The sequence below is a fragment of the Sciurus carolinensis genome, unplaced genomic scaffold (genome assembly GCF_902686445.1).
Source record: "Sciurus carolinensis unplaced genomic scaffold, mSciCar1.2, whole genome shotgun sequence".
Lineage (NCBI taxonomy): Eukaryota > Metazoa > Chordata > Mammalia > Rodentia > Sciuridae > Sciurus > Sciurus carolinensis.
Genome location: NW_025920201.1, coordinates 626,231 through 642,261, shown reverse-complemented (window position 1 = coordinate 642,261; position 16,031 = coordinate 626,231). Strand labels below are relative to the sequence as shown.

The following is a 16,031-nucleotide window of genomic DNA, read 5'->3' as shown; positions in this document are numbered from 1 at the left end:
GTCTGAACAGGTCTACAGAAAGCGGGCCAGGGTAGGCTGGCCAGGCTCCCCTCTCCAGGCTGTCCTGGCTCCTCTGTGGGTGTTGGGGGGTCAGGCTCCTGTCTGGCTCGCCCCGGGGTGGGGCAGTCCTCCCTGGCCCAGGAAGCAGAGCTTGCTGGAGTGTGTGGTTGGAAAGCCATCAGGACCAGTTTCCAGATTGAGATTAGACTTGTTCACAAAAGGGCAGCAAGGACAGTGGGGCTCTGCCCCATTCTGCATCCGATTACATGCAAAGGGCATCCTTTGTGACCCTCCTCTGTCCTCAGGGGTGGGGAAGCCAAGCTGCACCACATGGTGAAGTTGTTTGCTGTGGACACAATTCTGAGCAGAAAGTAGAAACAGAGGATTACTGGAGAAAACACATTGTAGCCAGCTCCACAGCCCATATTATTTCTCCTTTATTAAGTCCAGACATGATAAAGAGCCCTGCTCCTCCCTGGAGTGTGGACAAGTGTGTGTCTAGAAGCCTTGCAGGCAACAATTATCTTTATAAATATCTGGTGAATGCTCCGCCACCCATGTTCCCGCCACAGCCCACACAAGTGCAGGGTTCCATCCCACAGAAGCACTGAAACCTCGCAAATGATGGCTCATGATGCACCAGGTATTAGTCACATGACTTGGGCCAGAGGAGAAAGCTGCGGCATAAAGAAAGGTTAATCATTGGTGACCCCACCTGAAAAACCTGTTTCAAAAACATCTCCACTCCCACACTCCAGTTTCCATTAGCAGAGAACAGATGGAGCCCAGACAGGGCCCTGCTGAACATGGCCCAGGCAGGTGGCTGAGAGGGAGGGCTTGCGGGAGCCAGCTGGGCACCAGCCTCTGGCTGCATTTGGGGCCTGGCTGTGCAAAGCTGCCAGGTGAGCCCAGCCTGCCCTGGGATGGATGGGCCTTCCCCAGCCCTCGGCTCCTGCTTGGGGTGGTCTTCCTCCTGTGAGGGAAGCTGTGTGGCAGGGACTTTGCCAGAGAGTAGGTGTATACTGCCAGCAGGGCCATGGCCCGAAGATGGAATGACCCCAGGAAGTGCACAAATGCTGGAAAGAAGCATCAGTACAACCACTGCAGAGCTTGAACGTGAAAATGCAGAGTGGGGTCTGAGAGGTCACAGTGACTCAGGTGGCATTTAAAGACATGGAGTCTGTGACTGGGCATCCCTCACCTGCAACCCCGTATAGCAGACTGGACCTGGGCTGGAGCAATTTTGTTTAAAATGTGGCAGGGGAGGGGGCCCTGAGACCAGCCAGCCAGGGGCTCCCTGTGCAGGAGACTGCCCGTGGGGGCCATTTCCACAGCCCATCAGGAACCACAGCTCCTACATGAGAGGGCAGAGCAAGGATACTGGAGCTCCTATGACCAGGGATGGTCCCCACCCCCAAAGACCAGCTGAACCATGGTGCCAGCCTCACATTTGACACATGAGACAGGCTGAGCCAGGACTTCCCAGCTTTGGAGGGGGCTGGGAGGCCAGAGAGAGCCAGGTGGGGTGCAGCAGGGGCCCAGCCCAGGAGGGCCTCTTCCTCACTGTGGCCTCACTGTGGGAAGCAGGCCTGAGGGTGGCCCGTGAGCCAGCCAGAGGCTGGTGTGGTGGGAAGCCTTTCTAAGGCCACTGCTCCCTTCAGCCAGGGGACAGATGTCGAAGGAGCTTTGCCCACCCCATTGTTTCCTCAGAGCCAATCCTGGTTTTAAACTAAGACAGTATTTCCCCAAGTGCTCCAAAAGGATTCCTGCTGACAAGTTGTAGTAAATTATGTGATCAAATATATTCAGGAAATAATGCAGCTCTGTTAGAAATTTTTAAAAAATTCATAAAGGCATGAAAACAGGGAGGACTTTGCATGATTCAGCATTTTCGCTTATCCTGTTACACGGGATAAGTACCATCAAGAAAACAAGTGTCCACCATGGCAGTTCACGTTGCATCAGCTCCAGGAGCAGCAAGGCTGAGTGGAAGCGTCCACAGGAAGAGACCGCTTCTCACACAACTGGAGTCATGGTGGCAGCTCCAACCTTGGTCAGGCCACTCCATGGCATGAGGACCACTGTCTCTGCAACTCCTGTGAGCCTTCCTTACTGTCACAGTGGCCTCTGCATGGCCACCAGCTCCATGTTGTCCACTTTCACGTCACGGTGCGGGCAACTTCTTGCCATGCTAGCTGCAGGGGTGGGGAGAGCTGTCAGTCGAGGACATGAGGGTGAAGGGATTAGGCTTGGGTGTGAGGCTAGCCGTCCTGTGAGGAGGCTTCAGGGTGTGGAGGGGGACGGTGCTGGCCACCCCAGGTCCCTCATCAGAGGGCCATGTGTTTATGTGGAGTGCAAGTCTAACTTGCCATGTATGTATTTACACGCCCCCAGCATGCACACTGGAGGGACCCGTGTTGGGCTTTGTTGAGGAGGAAGAAAAGAGGCAGACTGATGTCTCAAGTCCCCCTTGGAAGTCTCTGGGGAAGTGGGATATTTCTGTGGGGTCAGGTCTTATTTGAGGGCAGGATGCTCCAGTATTGGGTCAGTTTTGGGTGGTCAACAACCAATGTGTGGAATCAGCTCAGAAAAACAAGCCAGATCACAGAATGAGGGCACATGGAATATAACCTTCACATTGGAAGATGTTTTAATTTATAGTCACAATAAAAGTTTGAATCATTCAGGTGAATAATTTTCAAAAAATGAAAGAAAAATAGCCACAAATTCCTGGGTAGAGACCTCATACCAGGAGATCACAGAGTCAGCAAGGGCAGGAGCTCTCACTGTGAATACTCAGTGGACAGTCCACTCATGGGCTTTGGTTAGTGGATGCTTCTATTCGAGTGGAGGGATGGGGATTATTTTCTCTTTCTAAAACAAGAAAGCAAGTGGAAATGTTGGATTGAAGTGGTCAAACACGAACAGGTCTTACACTGTGGAACCAGCTATTGTCCCCAGGACAGCTAAGCAATGAAGATGCAATTTTAAAAGTGGAGAATCTTGATACCAAAATTGAAAGAAAGCAGCCCAAACATAAATAACAACAGATTTTATTAGCACACGAGCTGGGTTATTCTGGCTTCAATACCAAGGGAAAGGACTGTGTAGGCAGGGTACCAGTCCCTCCCAGCCTGCCCTGCTGAAGCCCTCAGCCAGACGCTGGGTGACACCCACACTGTGTTCTCAGCAGCTGTCCACTCCACTGTTCCCAGAGGAAGTGCAGGAAGACAGGGTCCATGATCTCAAAGCTGCCACCGCCTTCGGATGTCATGCAGCCAGGAACCCTCCTTCCCAGCAGTTCTCCTTCTGTCCCAACAGACACATGTGGGACAGCAGACAGCTCTCTGACAGCCCTGGGGTGGGGCATGGGCAGAGGGATTCCTGTATTTGACCTAATGGAGAAAAAATATTTTCCATTACTCCAATAGCACACAACCATTCATTTTTAAAATTAAGGCATAAAATGGTTTTGAAAATGGTCCCTTTCCCCCTAACACCATTCAACCAAAACTGGCCAAAGGACCACAGGATAATGAGCAACCATGGATACTCAACCAAACACTGGCTTTTCTTCGAATATTGCACAGATGTTGTCGTATTTATGAACAGTGGGTCACACTATAAAAGGAAGCAATAACCATCTCAATAGATGGTTAGACAGACAAGCAATGTGAACATGCATGGGAGCAAACCACCCCAAATAGGCCATAACACGTAAACAATTGACTCCATTGACACAACAGTGGAAATGTCAGAAAAAGAATTCAGAATGTTCATGGTTAAATTGTTCAGCAGGCTAAAAGAAGATGTCAGGAGTGAAATTAGAAAACACAGAAAGTGAAAGTGAAAGATAATTTCAATAAATAGATAGATTCTGAAAAAAAGGAAATCCTAGAAATGAAACCAAATAATAAACCAAATTAAATGGAAAGCATCACCAACTTTGAAGACAGATTTTCAGGTCTTGAAGACAAAATACATAACTTGAAAACAATGTTAACCATAAAAAAATGATAAGACCAGAATATTCAAGATATATGGGATAACATCGAGTCCAAATTTAAGAATTACCAGGGTAGATCAAGACTCCAAAATGTAAACTAAAGGAATGTATCATCCTTTCAATGAAATAATACTTGAAAATTTTCTAAATCTTAGAAATGAGATGGAAATTCAAATACAAGATGTATATAGAATTCAAATTCACAGACTCAAAGACAATCTCATTTGAGATACAGTATAATGTAAATGTCTAACATGCAGAATAAGAATATAATTCTAAAAGCTTCAAGAAAAAAACAGCAGGTCACATTGAGGGAAACCAATTTGGATTTCAACTGATTTCTCATTCCAGACCCTAGAAACAAGGAGGGATTGAAATAATAAATACCACACTCTGAAAGAAAATGGGTGCCAACTAAGATTATTATGTCCAGCAAAATGATCCTCAGGATTGAAGATGGAATAAAAACTATCCATGATAAGCAGAAACTAAAATAATTAATAATCATAAAGCCTGTACTATGAAATAGTCAATGAAATATTTCATGAAGAAGAAATGAAAAATAAAAATGAAAACCAGCATAGGATGAATTACACTAGAATAGTCAATTAAAAGACAATCAAATCTGAATGAAGCCTAGGGATAAGTCAAAAAGGCAGGAAATTAAAACCATCTCAATAATAACATTGAATGTAAAAGTTCTAAACTCGTCAATCTTAAGACATAGATTGGTTGATTGGATTGAAAACAAGACTCGACAATATTGTGTTTGCAAGAGACTAACCTTACAAAGACAGAGACTGAAGGTGAAAGGAGCTGAAAACATATGCCATACAAATAGTACTAGAAAAACAAAGAGGGTAGCTACTCTTGTATTAGACAAAGTAGATATCAAGTCAATGTTAATCAGAGGAAACAAAGAAAGTCACTGCATACTGGTTATAAGAATCATCCAACAAAATATAATGATTGCAAATATTTATGCCCCAGACAATAGTGGATCTACATACATAAAATAAACCCTTCTCAATATTAAAAATCAAATAGACCATGATAGAACAACACTGGGTGATCTCAACACACCTCTGTCCTCAAAAGATAGATCATCCAGATATAAACTAAGTAAAGATTTTTCAGAACTAAAAAATACTATTAATTAAATGGACCTAACAGATATCTACAGAATATTTCATCTATCCATGAATGGTTTCACTTTCTTCTCAACATCTCATGGAATGTTCTCTAAAATAGATCACAGTTTAGGGCAAAAAGCAAATATTAGGAAATATAAAAAATTGAGTCAATTCCTTTCATCCTATCAGATCATAACTGAATGAATTAGGAAACAAGATAAAAAACAGAAATAGCTGTAACACCTAGGATTTAAATAATACACTATTGAATGATGAATTAATAGCAGAAGAAATCAGGTGAGAAATTTAAAAAATTCTCATAAACAAATGAGAAGAGTGATACAGCATATCGATATCTCTGGGAGAGTGAAGGCAGTTCTAAAAGGAGAGTTTATAGCACTGAGTTTGTGTATTAAAAAAATAGAAAGATAGCAAATAAATAATCTAACATTGCACCTCAAGCTTCTAGAAGAACAACAAATTAACACCAAAATCAGTCAAAAACAGAAAAAATTAAAATCAGAGCCAAGATCAATGAAAGTGAGAGGAAAAAAACAATAAAATGACTTGATGAAACAAAGAGTTTTTTGAGAGGATAAATAAGATTGCTTAACCTTTAGCCAAACTAATCAAAAGAAAGAGAATACCCAAATTAACAAAATTAAAGATGAAAAGAAAATATCAGCTCAGACACAACTGAAATCCAGAGGACAATTATTAATTATTTTGAAAATTTATACTCCAACAAGCTAGAAAATCTTGAAGATTGACAAATTCCTGGAGACACGGGATGTACAAAAATTGAACCAATAAGACATAGAAAACTTAAACAGATTAATATCAAGTAATGTATTGAAGCAGCTACCAGACCTTAAAAGAAAAACTAACATCAATTCTCCTCAAATTACTCCATGAGATAAAAAAGGAAGAAACACTATCAAATTCATTTTATGAAACCAGTATAACCCTGATATTAAAATCAGACAAAGACACATCAAGAAAAAAAAAAACTTTATGCCAGTATCTTCAAGAACAAAGATGCAAAAATTCTTTTATAAAAATTTGTTTTAAGTAGTTATACACAACATTAGAATGCATTTTGGCACATCGTACATAAATGGAGTATAACTGCTCATTCTTCTTGCTGTACATGTTATAGAATCACACTGATGTGTAATCATATTTGTACTTAGGGTAATAATGTCTGATTGGCAAACCACACATAAAACACATTGAGTGATAGTGCACCATGATCAAGTGGGTTTCATCCCAGGGATACAAGACTGATTCAACATACACAAATCAATAAATGTGATTCAAAACAAAAATAAATTTAAGGACAAGAATCACATGATTATCTCAATTGATACAGAAAAAGCATTGACAAAGTACATCCCTCATTCATGTTTAAAACACTAGAGAAACTAAAGATAGAAACAAATATTAGGAAATATAAAAACAGATTTAATTCCTTGCATCCTGTCAGATCATAATGGAATGAATCAGAAAACAAGATAAAAAACAGAACCCACTCTAAAACCTAGGATTTAAATAATACACTATGGAATGACGAATGAATAGCAGGAGAAATTTAACTTTGTAAAGGCTATATATGACAAACCCAAGGCTAATATCATACCAAATGGAGAAAAACTGAAAGCTTTTACTCAAAAAACAAGAACCAGACCAGGGATATGCACTCTCACCTCTCTTATTCAATATAGTCCTTGAAACTAGCCAGAACAATCAGACAAATTAAAGAAAATTAAAGGGATACAAATAGGGAAAGAAAGGGTCAAATTATCTGTTTGCTGATATTTAAAAGTCCCCCAAAAAATGCACCAGAAGACTTCTAGAGCTGACAAACACATTTAGTAACCTAACAGGTTACAAGATCAACATATACAAATCAATCATTTTCCTATATTCCAATAATGAATCTGATGAAAAAGAAATTAGGAAAACTATCTCACTCACAATAACCTTAAAAATACTTGGGAATTAACCTAACCAAGGAATGGAAGATCCTCCACAATCAAAAGTATAGAATACTGAAGAAATTAAAAACCTTAGAAGATGGAAAGATCTCCCATGTTCTTAAATAGGTAGAATTAACATTGTCAAAATGGTCATATTCTAAAAGCATTGTATGAATTCAATGCAATCCCCATCAAGATAACAATGACATTCTTCTCAGATCTAGAAAAAGAAGTTCTAAAATTCATTTGGAAAAGTAAGAGACTCAGAAGAGTCAACGGAATCCTGAGCAAGAAGAGTGAATGTTGGCGGCATCACAATACAGGACCTCAAATTATAATAGAGAGAAATAGTAACTAAAATAGCATGATACTGGCACCAAAACAGACATGAAGATCAATGGAATACAACAGAAGACATAGATACAAACCCACCTAGATTCAGTTATCTGATATTAGTTTTAACAAATGGTGCTGGGAAAACTGGATATCCACATTTAAAAGAACAAAACTAGATCCCTGTATCTCATCTTGTACAAAAGTCAACTCACAGTGGATCAAAGACTTAGGAATTAGACCAGAAACTCTGCAACTGAGAGAAGAAAATGTAGGTTCAACTCTCCAATATTTACATCCTTACCAAGCCTCCTAAAGTGCAAGAAATAAAACCAAAATCAATTAGTGGAATGGCATAAAATTAAAAAGCTTCTGCACAGCAAAGGAAAAAAAGAAGCAATGAAGAGACAGCCTACAGAATGAGAGAAGATCCTTTGCTACCTCCTCACCAGATAGGAAATTAATATTCAGAATATATAAAGAACTCAACAAACAATAACAAAAAATCAAATAATCTAATAAATGGGCAGAAAAACTAAAAAGACACTTCTCAAAAGAATACAAATGGACAACAAACATGAAAAAATTTTCAATATCTCTAGCAATTAGAGAAATGCAAATCAGAATCACATTAAGATTTCATCTCATACCTGTCAAAATCTCAATTATGAATAATAATAATAATAAGCATTGATGAGAACATGGAGAAAAAGTTATACTCATACACTGTTAGTGGGACTGCAAATTAGTGCAACAACTCTGGAAAACAGTATGGAGATTCCTCAAAAACCAGTAATGGAACCACCATACAACCCAGCTATCTCACTGCTTGGAATAAAATATATAAAATCAGCATACTACAGTGATGCAGTCATATCAATGTTTATAACAGCACAATTCACACTAGCCAAACTGTGGAACCAACCTAGGTGCCCCTCAAGAGATGAATGGACAAAGCAAATGTGGTATGTATACATAATGGAATATTACTCAGTCATAAACAAGAATTAAATTATGGCACTTGCTGGTAAATGGATGGAACTGGAGACTATTGTGCTAAGTGAAATAAGGCAGACTCAGAAAGTCAAAGGTTGAATCTCTGATATGTAGAATCTATCCAAAATAAGGGGGTAGGAGGAAAGGCAGGGAAGGGGTATTCCATCAAACTAGAAGCAAAATCAGTGAAGTAGAGGAAGGGCAATGAGGGGGAAGGAGAAGAGACTAGATAAGGGAAGAATTGTGGAATGAATCTGACCTAAATTTCCTAAGTACATATATAAGTATACTAGAATGAATCTCACCATTATGTATATCTGCAAGGCACTGATAAATAAAAGTTATAAGTAAATAGGAGAAAGATTACTAAAGGGAAGGTAATGGTGGGAGGGGTGGAGGAGGGAAAGGGGAAGTATTGGAGACTGACTTGGAGCAAATTGTATTCTATGTTTTTATAATTATGTCAGAATGAATCCTAATGTTATACATAACTAAAAAGAACCAATAAAAAGTTATGAAAAATGCTTAGTTGTAAAACTGGAGTTATAATTGTTTTCTAAAGAATGGTTTAACTTCATAAATATATAGACTCAAGCCAATTTTTAATTTGAAGGAAATATACTTAGTTGTTCATAATTTAAAAGAGCACAAGTGACAGAAAAATAATTCAATATACTTATATATTTAAAAATTTTTCAGAGTTCGGATATTTGAAAAACACTAGAGAAGATGAACCACTCATGAGGAATATTTATGAGTTTGGTCTATGGATCTAAAAAAAGAACAACACAGAAAATTAAAATATTCTTAAACCACAATCACTCCACACAGTGGAGAAAAGTGAATATTCATATAAATTATTATATAAATCATAGTTTTCTAGGGTGTAAGCAACTGTAACCAATTAATTTTATGTAATTTTTCTCTTTTTTAATATAAATTTTCACATTTCCAAACAAAATAATGTTTAACAATGATAAAAACAAGTTTTAAAATAATATTAATTGGTTTTGGATCAGTTATTGGACATTGACAGACAAAAGTTACATACAGTTATATGCTCAAGTAAGACAGCCTTGACTTGCCATTGTTACAAGCAAAGTGTTAATGTTATATACAAATGTAAAGAGTGAGGGGAAACAAAAGAAGTGATGAAGAAATATATTTTCATAGGAAAAGTGCTATGGGTCAAAATTCACATTTAAAAATAAATACCTTTAAAACTATTAAATATTATAGTACTTAAAATTGAATCAATCCTTCATCAAATATCAAAAAATAAATACCTATAAAACTATTAAATATTATAGTACTTAAAATTCAATCAATCCTTCTTACAACTATCAAATTTAATAATACAAGCCAAGAAGGCCAATGGTCTGTTTTTAAAAAAGATCAGAAGAAATAGCCTCATGTTTTTAATGTTACCTCACTCCACTCACTAGCAGCCCAAATGGGACAGAAAAATTCATTGCAGTTCTCCTAGAATCATTCCAGGAAGCTCTTGATTTCATAATTTATAAAGAAAGGAAATTAAAGTGAAAGGCACACAGTAAAAGAAAACAAAAAGATAAGATTGAGAATACTACTGTACCAATTTCCATGGTCCCCAATGCCGTGATACATCATCAGGGCAAGCATGCTATGAAATTGTATCACACTAGGTGGTTTGTTTAGGATTTCACAGTTGTGCTCTGGTGACTGTTGGCCATTGGAAAACTGACATATTACAAATCTTGATTTTATTCCTCCTCTACATATTTGTGTACACTAAAAATAAGAAGAGGAAATATCAAATCTATGTGATGATCAGAGACTACTATATTGCTTTATTCATTGTTTAAATATAATTAATGCTAGAGCTTCAAGTTTATTATTTCTAATTGTCAACATTTATTCCTGAATAAAAATGTTTTAATTTCATGGTTATTAGAAAAACTGACAATTTTTGAGACTTAGTAGGAAAATATTCCAGTAAGGCATTAAGTCTATAACAATACTATTTGTTAAGCCAGAAATAAAACTGATTTACCTAAGTAAAAAGGACCAATTAAATAATGTATGGATTTTAATCAATGAATTTTTATGTAGCCATGAGAGCTAATAAGACAGGTCAAATTTTATACACATGGATAGATACTGAATACATTTTATATGAAAACCATAGACAGCAAAGCAGCATGTATAATATAAATCTGTTTCTGAACCCTATACAGAGCAAAAATCTAGCAGGAAATATACCAAAATGATAAAGGTTCTTATTTGTTTATATTTCTCCTATGATTTCAATTTTGAAAATGAACATGCCTGCATTCAGAAATAATAAAGTTAGTTGAATTGTGGAAAATAGTAAAGTGTATATTATAATTTACTTGATATTTATTAGCACTTGGCCAAAAGTATGCCTGTAAACAATGATTTCCAATGAATTTCCTATGAAGAAAATTATGTAATAAAAATAATTAAGCAAAAACATTTGACTAATTAAATCAGCTGATTTATTTAATTCATCCAAAATGAACATACATCATTGCTTCCTATTCTTTCCCACCCAAGATATGGTTGGGATTAATATTCAAAGTGACCATTTTGGAAATTATCTTTACATTTACAGTGCCTAAGAGTGCCAGAGCATGATGAAAAGTTTTAATGACTGACAACTCTCTAACCTAAAGGAGAAGATTCATCAAATGAATGACTAAACAATGGGAATAAAATATGGTCTTCATATCAAACTTGCTTTCTGTTTTTATATCAATCCAATTTTCTAAGAAACTTGAATGATAATGTAGTAATTTTAGAAATATAGTAGTAATTTACAGACATACTGGGTAGCATAGCAGGTTTTATTCATAATCTGGATTACATGCTTTCTATCACGTGTTGAGTGACCTTATACCATGAGAGAAAACCTATTAAAAAAGAAAAGAGTTTTGATCTCTCAATTAAAAAAAGAAACCTCTTTCCATATAGAGTGAAGTAAAATTATCCACCAGTACAGGATAGTGAAGTAAGATTAGTTCAAAGTCATAAAAGCACTTTACTTTAGGTTTTCAGAGATGTAAACATCTCCACAAGTTTAGGGAATATTTTGACTTACTTCTCCCCAGCTTCCATAGTTCCAGTGTGGACAAGGCTGAATCACAGAGCTTTGACTCCAGGGGTTTTGAGGGTGCATCACAGTAACTTGCACTCTGTCCACTCTCATTCTGGCAGACCACAACCCTACGCTGAAGACCTCCAGCACAGCTGCGAGAACACGGGCAGGATAAAGCACAGAAACACACACCAAATGCGGATTCCACAGTGTGAATTTGCATGGTGAAAAAAAAAAGAAATCACTCCCTGACTCAACCCTAAGCGAACTGAAGCATGAAAATGTGACAAAACACTTAAGTTTTACTGCGGGCATCATTAAAATTTGTTGATGAAAAGTAAGTCTTTCAAGAATGCATTAGGAAGTAATCTTTCACCCTTATCCTAAATGTTAAGTAAAAAGGAATTAAAGTTTTAAGTTTAACTGGGAAGATATAAAAAGCAAAACACAGTGTTATGTTACCTAATTTTACCTTTGTATTTTTCTTTAATTTGTATCATTATTATCATGTAAAATGTGAACTTTGGTAGTTTACTCAATTTCACTCTGCTCCATTTCTATCACAGTAATTTTTGTTTTTTTATAAACATTTGTAGTCTTACTTCTTAAAGGGTTTTTTCTTGTTTTTATCACAAAGCACCCTAATCAGATTGTTTTTAAGTGCATTCCTTTGTAATCAAATATCACATTATTCTGCAATTTAGTAAGAACTCTGGCGAGTTGTAGTCTACATCAAAAATGCTTAATCAATTTAAGATTTAAACTATCCATCTTCAGTTAAATTTAGCATTAAAAGCATTTGATGTCATTATATACAGATCTGCTAAAGGAAATGTAAAAAATGACAGAAATATAACAAAATGATAGAATTAATATAACTCAATAAAGAACAGCTTATTGATCCCCATGATCCTGTTCTCCATTGGTTTCCTCTGAATGACAGATGGACCCCTGATTTTGATTATCATTGGTTTGTGAGTTAATGGAAATGCTGCCTGGGAACTGGCTTGGCTGCTCAGAGGAACTAGGAGAGTGGCTGTAGCTGGGTGGGCAGGTGGCAAGTTACATTTTTGTTCTACCAAAGGGCGAACTTCAGGGCACAGTAATTCTCATCAATTGGCTGCTGGTGGTTGATGCATAAAACTTGTTGAGTTGCTTTTCCATGGCCACAGGATGCTGAACACTGACCAGAAATTTAGCCAATATTTACAATGTAATATACTACACTGATATTATATAAAATACCATTTATTATATTTAAACATTTCACTTCCTATTTTCTCATAAGGATACTTACAGGTGACCAATTTCCTGCTTGCCATTCTCCACAAGGGCTAAAGCAAACACAGATATTTCAGCAGGTCTGGACAAGTGTGCACACTGTGATTCACCTGCTATTCCATCATGAGCATCAGGACAGCTTATGGATCAGTCTTGATTAACTCTTCCACAAGACACGGAGCACTTAAAAAAAAATAACATCGAAAGGTTAGATAGTACCTTTCCCAATTCCCTTAACCATAAATGTTGCTCACATTCATAAAACATCAAGTTTCCTGAGGAAAAATAAATTAGGAATAATATCACCTGGCTTCATTTCTCAGTCAAATACAGATGGGGCAGAAAATATCCCAGTTTAGATCACAAATTTCACAAACAGATATAAAAATATGAATTAATATAATGTTTTGGAATAATGCTTACTTATATGAAAAAATTAAAGATACTACATAAGATAATTTTACTATATCATTAACATTAATCTTAAAAGACATAATGAATATTTAAGACTAAAGCAAATTATATATTCTATATACATTAAAGCTTTTAGTTCAGAAAAGCAACATGAAAATGTCCGTAATTTAAGTAAAAGTTGATAAATGCCTGATGTCACATCTGCTTCTTATAACAACCTAGGACATAAGTATCATTATCCTCATTTTGTAGATTTGAAAATCTACAAAAGGTTCAAATTTCCTGCACATAAACACAGGCTGTGGAAAGGCAGAGCATAATTTAGCCATGAAGTGACCTAATTCTAAGCCCTATACTTGGTCCATCCCATCAAAATACTTGAGAATGAATACATACATTAACTTAAGCAAATCTGTCCCAAACACTCTGCTGATATCTAAAGGCCCCCATAAAAAATACTGCATCTCTTCAACAAATTCACTTACTGGGGTCCAAGAACCATGTCTCCACTGTGCTGCTTTTCCCATGGGAACAGCTGGTAAGGAAGTAGCACCAATATTGGGGATAACTGGGCAGGGAGTAACTATACAGTCCTATTCAAAAGAAAAAAAAATCTCAAAGAACATCAATTAATTAATCAACCACATTTTAATTAAATATGATATTTCTTTGCCTCTGTCACATATCTACTTCAAGAATAGCTGCACACCAATTTACAAAGTGATGATGTAAATAATTTTATTTCCAAATGTTCAAAGTACTGTCAAGTGCTAGCAGTGGATAGTAAGACTGAATATCAATGTTTGGATCATTGCATCTGATAATAGAAGAGGGAAAGATCCAAGTCCTTCAAAAATACCATTAGGTTGAAACATTCTGAAGGAATAGAGAACTCCACCTCAAAAAAGCACAACACACTTAAGATTCCATAATATTCGTAATAATAGCTGTTGTCATACATGCACAGTTCAAAGAATAGGAATACACAAGTTAAATAAATGATCCAATGGCAGATAAAAGGTAAACTATTTCATAATAAAGCTATAACACTGGCAAAACCAAGAATGATAAATTCTATCTCATGCACACATTTTTAAGGCATAGAAGTTTAAGTGGGAAAAGTACATATAAAAATAATTTGACCACATTAGTGATCCTCTTGTTAAATAATAGATATTTTTGTTTATAATCCACAAAGAGGTTTCCTTTACCTGCCTATCAACTCGGGGATGGCCCCTTGACATTCTCTGTCATCTAATACTGCACTAACGAGCTTGTTGACACATTTAACAGCACGTATCTGATACCCAAGTCTGCAGGTAGCTGTGCACTGAAAGATAAAGATAAAAAGATATCAAAAACAAACACTGCTTTTAAAAAATTACATAAACTTCAATTTTCTTAACAAATATATAGGTAATAATATGCTTTCAGTACATCTTTTGTACAAGCCTTTTATGCCACATTCAAAAATCTAAAATTAATAAATTCAATCAACATGCCTACTTATTTAAATATATTATGTAGACATTACTAAATACTGAAGTTAATGAAATGTATATTATTAATATAGTTTTAAAAATTATCATATCAGTAAATGCCTGATATTTTGGAGGCAGAGTCAATACAATTATAGAAACAATGTACTTTCAAACTCTACCTGGCATATCTCACTTAATATATTAACTGCATTTCAAAGAGATAAAGAAGGGAGAGGTGAAAAGGCTTCCATCAGCTCTGGCAATCTTCACAGGACAATACGCTACCCATGCTCATCTAGTCTGATCACTGCTCATCTTGCAGATTTCCAGCTGCCTGGTCAGCAGAACTTCTAAACAATGCCTATTCTAAATATAGTAAAGATACCAATGAAAACACAGAACATGAAAATATTTATAGTTTGATCAAATATGATAAAACATGAGATTTACAGTCTTTGGGTAACTAAAATGAATCCAAAAGCAAAGCTGAAATATTTACCACAGCAGTAATGTCAAAACTTTAAATATACCCACAGACCTCCATGATCCTACTTTCCAAGCAGCACATGCATGAAGCTCACATGGTCTTAGAGATTCAGGTTTGGTACTTGGATAACAGAAGCCATCACTCAAGTGATCTTCATTCAGTTGACAACAAACCTGCCGCTGCTTTGATCCTTTTCCATATGTAACAAGCCACTGTAAGAAGTCAACAGGATGCATTACAAAATGATGCAATGATCAATTTGCATGATAAATTACAGCTGTAAGACCATTCCTAAGTGCATTATAACCCCAATCCTTTACAGATAGTCACTGGGCAAAACTGCCACCCCTAACTTCTGTGGCCCAAGTGTCACTGAAATGTCCACTGGTTCTAGGAACAAAGATACAAACCTAACCTTAGAAGAAGGTTACATTCCAGGTTACTGCACTTATAAAACTAGTTATAAACATTAGCAAATGTTACTGCTAACTTGATAACTATAAATAGATTAAGGATAGCCATTTTGAAAACTTTTACTGCCTTTATAAAAAGTTTCTTAAATGATAAAGTTAAATATGTGTGAATTTTATAAAGCCTTTGATGCAAAGTTTCCTAACAATACTATAACAGTTCTAAGCCTGATGTTTTTGATGTTACCTCACTCCACTCACTAGCAGCCCTAATGGGACAGTAAAATTCACTGGAGTTCTCTAGAATCATTCCAGGAAGCTCTTGACATTCTGTGTCAGCAAGGTGGTGTCCAAAGTTGTTTACACAATAATATTCTCTAGACCTTTACCCTCCTCCACAACTCCTGGAACACT

The 16,031-nt window shown here is 36.6% G+C and overlaps 1 pseudogene; it reads right to left on the bottom strand.

Annotated features, from left to right (window-relative positions):
• The window catches only part of LOC124974989 (A disintegrin and metalloproteinase with thrombospondin motifs 20-like), an 86,324-nt pseudogene that overhangs the window by 29,647 nt on the left and 40,646 nt on the right, over positions 1 to 16,031 (bottom strand).